Raw genomic sequence first — 6,869 nt, 5'->3', positions numbered from 1 at the left:
CTTGTGGTTCTTTACTCCAGTGTGGGTCAACAAGTGCATCTTTAGATTATTACTCTGTGAAAATTCTCTTGGGCACATCTTACATTTGTGCCTCTTTTCACCAGTGTGGGTCAACAAGTGAATTTTTAGATTATTATTCAAAGCAAAGACTTTATAACAGATCCCACACTGGTATGGCTTCTCACCAGTGTGTGTCAACAAGTGTCTCTTTAGATTACCAATCAGTGCAAATGCTCTTGAGCATATTTTGCACTTATGGCTTTTTTTACCTGTGTGTGTCAACGAGTGCCTTTTTAGATCAATACCCTGAGTAAATGTTCTTGAGCATATTTCACACCTATGTGGTCTTTCTTTAGTATGGGCCAAAATGTGCCTCATTAGATACTGCTTGTGAACAAAACCTTTCAAACATATTTCACATTTAAACGGTCTTTCTGCAGTATGTGAAGACCTGTGGATTATGAGTTGACTCAAAAATAGAAAGTTTTTGGTGCATAATTCACATTGGTACTTATTTTTTGCAGGATGCACCAAGTTGATGTGCCTTACAAGGTCATTTTTCCTCTCAAATGACTTTGAGCAAGTGTCACAATTGAATTGTGTTGCCTTCCTAACATGCACACGCAAGACATGATCTTTGAGAAGGTCCCTTTGTGCAAATTCCTTGTAGCAAATTTGACAAGAATGCAATAAATTGCCTCTTGCGTCCTTCCCTGCACCATCTTGTTCCTTGCAATTATCTGAAAGATTTGAAGAAAAGGAATCTTATCAATGAAAAATTATATACCTGCAATGAACCAGTTTGTTATCTCCAATTGGTGGTAAATAGACTTATAAACATAAAAAATTATCAAAAAAAGGGTTCAAAGCCATCATGCATTACATTTCCACAAATGTTTACTTGATATGAACAAATGCCTAGAAAATAAAATTTGTAAAAGGATTCAAAGAAGGGATAGGAATATTTCCTGTTTTAAAATAATGGAATTAAGAAAAGACAAATTTATAAAGAAAGGGAATGCTTTTCCTGGGGAATAGAAAATTAAATGAAATTAACTCTGTTAGGCTTTTCTTTACCAAAAGCCCAAAGTCCAACAATAGAAGTTAAAATACCAAAATTACAAAATGTAAAATAGGAACCAAGAGAATGACTATCTTTCTATATTTATTGATTAATAAAATCATCAATTCATTCATGGACAAATTACTAATCACGTAAAATGGTCAATTTAGTGGGTGATAAAGTCATTTACCTCAAATAATTTATGTTTTATACTAAATTTATTTATAACTTCTATTTAATTATTTGAAAATACTATTAGTATGGCAATCTCCAGCCGACATTTCCAGCTGACAAATATAGTGCTCTTAAAATTACTTTTATTTATAATTTTTATTAAATTTATCTAAAAAAGACCTTTCACATTTTCTGGCTTAACATTACCTTTATTGGTCCTTTAGATTGCTAGAAGTTTTAACAACAAATATATTTTACACAGGAAATTTAAGAAAGAAAATAAAACCCCTACTTTAACTTTTCTATCAATAAAACCATTTAAAAACATATTTATCACTAAAAAGGGAAATTTATTGTTAGGTTTATGATCAGAAAACAAATTTTATGTTGCTTTTTTTAAACAAAAGAAAATATCAGTGTATAATATGTGAGTTTGGGTTTAAGAGAAAATTATATTGAAACAAGTTATTATTACCAAATTTAAGTGTCACAAAAAGTTATGCGGAACAGCTGTTGCTAGCTGCTTGCTAGCTTTTGCCATGATCAATTGTGAGGCACTTCTGTCATGACTATTTCAAATTCCAGCATTAATTGTGCTCTTGTTTTAATCATGGGCAGATAATTCTGACTCAATTACATGGGCTACTTTGATAAATATAAATAATAAATTACATTTACTATAGCATTCTTTTTCTTGATATTTTTAAAATCAAACTATCTTGCAATAAAATAAATAAAGAACTAATTCTCAAAATTACAACCTCAAACTGATCAAGCTAAGTGTATAACTTAGCTTGATAAAGCAAAAGTTAAACCATACCAAAATAAATAATGAGGACCTTAGAATTAACAATATGTTAGTAGCTACTAAACCTACTTTTAGCTGCAATAATATTATCCCACAAAAATTATCAGAGTAGGGATAAAATTTTTGATTTTTTGTGACTTCATGTTACATCATTATTGGGCACTCTGGTTCAATTATGAAATTAGGTACTATGGAAAGATTTGGACCAATTCCGGGCTGATATTTTGCTTGAATTCAATAAATGAAATAAAATATATTACGGTGTTAACTTTTTAAAATGTAATTACTTCTCACAAGGACTTTGCTAAGGACTAAGATGTTAATTCCTGAAAAAAACAGAAACTAAATAAGCAAAGAGGAAATATTAAATTAAGAATGTAAGCCATTTCTATAAAAGGAAAATGTCTGAAACAATTAAAGAGTATGATCTTGTTTTCATCATGGGCAGATACTTTTGACTCAATTACATGGGTTACTAAAATGAATCTAAATAATAAATAACATTTGCTATAATTTTCTTTTTCTTGATACTTTTTAAATTTCATCACCTAGCAATAAAATAAATATAAGACCGATTGGCAAAATTACAACCTCAAAGTGACCAAGCTAAGTGTACATTAAACCATGCCAAAATAACTCATTAGGACCTTAGAATTTATACTATGTTAGTAGCTACTAAACCTACTTTTAGCTGCAATAACATTATCACACAAACATAACAATAGGGATAATATTTTTGATTTTTTGTGACCTCATATTAGATTATTATTTGGCTTTCTGGTTCACTTGTGACATTAGGAACTATGGAAAGATTTGGACCAATTCCAGGCTGAAATATCTGTCGAATATAGGAATTGAAAGATAATATATTAAGGTGCTAACTTTTTAAAAGATAATTATTTCTCACGAGGACTTTGAAAAGGACTAGAGCCTTATTTCTCAAAAAACTAGAAATTAAATAAGCAAAGAGGATATTTAAAATTAAGAATGTAAGCAATTTCTAGAAAAGGACAATATTTGAAACTATTATGTTTTCATGAAAGAAATTAGTGTATATGGGAGCAATGCTCTAGTTCCAGGTCTTAAATTTGGAGTCCTGGAACTAATTAAAAAGGCTTATGCAGGGGATGTCTTAAGCCTGAGAAATTTCTAAGTAGCAAAAAATAGCGTGACAACTTAATAAAGATAAGGGCCATGTAAGACACCAGATGACCACTCAAACTGATTCTGAGCTGTCAAAAATGAAACTTTTTTTCACTCTGCTATGCATTTAATAACCATCCTTATTAGTAAAGAATCCAGCCTTTTGGGTAGAACCAACATTAACAGTTTAATGAGGATCTTGTTTTAACGGAGGTATGTGCAAAGTTGGTGACAAAAGTCTTGAGCAAGGAACAAAAATAGATAGAACCTTCTGACATAATTTGCCATTACAATGCTCTAATAAGCCCTGACCTGGCTCTACTGTCCCTTTTCTTGTATTTGAAATAAAAAGGCAGATAAAAAGATATCAATTATACTCCAATCTAACAGTTCAAGTACTGATGACTAATGCTGAAACAATATTCTAGAAAATGATTTTCAGTGGACTTTTGACGAGCAGCAGATAAACTAACTAGGTATATTGATGCAGGATCAACATATTTTTAATTTATTTAGGTAGCTGTGTGGATACAATTATTGGTTTTTGATTTTTAGAGCCAATCATAATACCTATTATAAGGATCCTGCATAATTTTTTACCCAAACTTCCTAAAGAGAATAATCAAGGGTTACATATTCAAAACAAAATGTTGGAATACCTTTTGAACAAACTTTTCTATAAATTAAGACCATAATAAATAAACCTGGAATTAAATTGATCAGTGCACTAAAACCCTGAAAAGGGAAACTTTCAAACTGAGCAAGAATATTCAACAATTTCAATTACAATCTTGTTCAAAAGCAGTAAAGATCCTTGACTGTTAATATGAAATTGATTAGAAAATGTAAAAAAAGCAACCATGGAATATTTGTGGTTCAACATATGTATCAGATTGGTACTCAACTTATTAAAGTTTGAAAACAAGAGGGACTTAGATAATAATACCTAAGGCAGTGAAATGAAATCTATTATATGCATTTTATTTTGTTTATTTTTAGGATTTTTGCCCAGCAAATGCCTGAAAGAGAGCATTTTATGTGTCAACATCTTCTGTTACAGTTGTTCTTGGGATCAGAAGCAAAAGGATAGAGAGTAAGGCATTCAATTAGTTAGAGGATGATCAGTTTGGGTAAACCAAAGGAGGAGGTACATGTGATGCCATTGCAGTAATGAGATTATTAATCAAAAGGAATATAGAACATGACCAGGAGGTGTAATGCCAAAAATGGAGATAGATTGGAGGGAAATGAGGCTAATCTGCTACCTGTTCATTTCTGAGATTGCTCAGGTGCAAGTAAGGAATGAGGAGTCCAAATGGGCAGTGTTAGGAAGAGGTGTAAGGCAGGGTTGCCCATTATCACCATTGCTGTTCAACATGTATGCAGAGGAAATGAATAAAGAGGCATAGGAAGAACTCGAGATAGGAATGAAAGTGGGTGGGGAATTCATAAAATCAGTTAAGTATGCTGATGACCAAGCTTTAGTTCGTCAGTCAGCCAAGGGGCTGCAAGCATTGATGAGTGAATTAGAAATTCAGTGTGACAGGTATAGGACGACAATCAATATTGATAAAATAGAGGATATGCTATTTCCTAGAATGAAAAAGGCTAAGCTTAACATTAAAATATGATGGCAAAAACTAGAGCTTGAAAAACAGCTTACGTATCTCAGTATTGTTTGGACCAACACAGCAAAAGTAATAGGGACATAAGGATAAGAATTGCATCAGGTGAAGGGATGTTCAGCAAGGACATTATGAATGGAAGGACACTTTGATATGGAGGATAGCTATATACATTGCAGAAACGTGGTCATTGAAGCAGGAGGATAGACATTGACTGAAGGATTTTTAAATGTGGGTATGGAGAAGAATGGAGAGGGTAAAATGGTCAGAGAGGAAAACAAATGATGGAGTTAATATATGCTGAAACATATGATGGAGTTATTATATATATAATAATGCATATTGTTATGGTATAGTGGGCAAATAAAGAGGTTTGCTGGGAGATATCTTTTGGAGGGAGGAATGGTTGCTGAAGGGGTTATTGACTTGCAGCCGGATGTTGAAGACTAATAGAGGGTAGAATGTTAGGCAAATGAGTAAGGGGAGGAACAGAATTGAGATATTAGACTGGATGATGGGAGGAAGAAAGAACTCAGAGCTGAAGAGGGACCTGATATAGTGTAAGATGTAGTTTTTAGCTGGGGTCAAAATTATTTATTTGGTATTTATGTCTATCCATAAACCTGCCTTGACTGCTAGATTACCTGAAACAATAATAATTCCGTTACAAAGTTATTCTGTTTTAAATATTTTCCCATCAATTTTTGTAATTAGTGATAACATTGTATCTGACATTTTAGGTATTTCTAAAATATGCAAAATGCAAAAGGAAGACTACAGAGTGTCCAGCTCCACTCACCTTGTGCCTTTAACTGTTCCGATGTACCTCCTCTCATCACTTGCAAAGTATCATCATTACATTCTTCCTTATTATCTACTCCTTCATCAGATATTAAATGCAATTCTAAATCTTCTAAATCATTCTGAAAAATACCAACATAACCAATGTAGATTGCATCCATGTAAAACATAAATAATATGCCCAAAAAACTTTCAAACCTAATCTATAAAATTATACAAGGTTTAAAATTTTACATTTCAATTTAAATTAATAATTTAAGCATGTATTTATACAGAACATTAGTCTTAATTCCTTCAAAAGCATTAATATTATTCATTTAACATTTTAACATCAAATGATATTGCCAGTGTTTCAATTCAAGTTTAGAGAAGGTAAACTATAGAAGAGCTTACTCTTAAAATATAAGTAAACCTTTGATATCCATGGATTAAAAATATAAAATGAAAATATTTAAATACTGTTAACAAGAAAATGCCTCAAATTGTGAATAATAGTTTTGGCCCACCAATTAAATTAAATAACATATGAAATGCAGAGAGTAGGTCTGGCGACTTATTGTTCTCATAGCAATAAGATTCTTTAACAAACTATAAAATGTCATCACATTGTCTAATTGGAATCATGATCTTCTTCAAGAAATTAACCTGGTCATTTTGAACATTGACAGCCCTAATTGATTGCTGAAAATTCCTATCAAGAGCTCTCTTCATCTATTATGATAACAATGCCAAGCATACTCATTCTTATCTATTATGACAGATGGTAAAAATTTCAAAATAATTTAATAAGGAACAAATATCTTGGGAGCTAATTTCTTCAATTACAATGGTGCTTAAATAATTTAGTAGTCCTTCATTTTCTTAAACACAGAACATTTGATACTGTTAATAGTTGAATTAAATTAAAGTATGATTCAATAAAGTTAATACAGATTTTTTATGCCAGTCCTCATTTAAAGAAAGATTAATCCATGCAGAACCATACGGAAGGCCATTTCATCTCATAACACTACCTAAGATTGAAAAGCCCTGCACTCAGGATATAACATAATGCATATTGTTATGAAAGAGCATTGGTAATGAAAGCAATGCATAAAAGCTTTCTTTCCTTACCTGAATCTCAACTTCTTCACAGTTATCATCATCCATCAAATTCACATTAGTGTTGGCTGAACAAATGTCCTCTTCCTCAATTGATGACTTTTGTACTGAATGGTTAATAGCTATCGTTGAACTACTCAATGCCATCAAAATT

At 31.7% G+C, this 6,869-nt stretch overlaps 1 long non-coding RNA gene across 1 annotated transcript; it reads right to left on the bottom strand.

Moving 5' to 3' along the window:
• Positions 1-705: 705 nt before the first annotated feature.
• LOC139686258 (uncharacterized) lies at positions 706-6,810 on the bottom strand. The gene is made up of 3 exons (XR_011700346.1): positions 6,728-6,810; positions 5,613-5,736; positions 706-740 (listed from the first exon to the last, which is right to left on the bottom strand). It is a non-coding gene; the product is annotated as an uncharacterized lncRNA (long non-coding RNA).
• Between the last annotated feature and the right edge of the window lie 59 nt (positions 6,811-6,869).

This window comes from Hetaerina americana, unplaced genomic scaffold (assembly GCF_022747635.1).
Source record: "Hetaerina americana unplaced genomic scaffold, ioHetAmer1.1.p SCAF_137, whole genome shotgun sequence".
Taxonomy (NCBI): Eukaryota; Metazoa; Arthropoda; class Insecta; order Odonata; family Calopterygidae; genus Hetaerina; species Hetaerina americana.
This window is presented reverse-complemented; position numbering and strand designations above follow the sequence as displayed.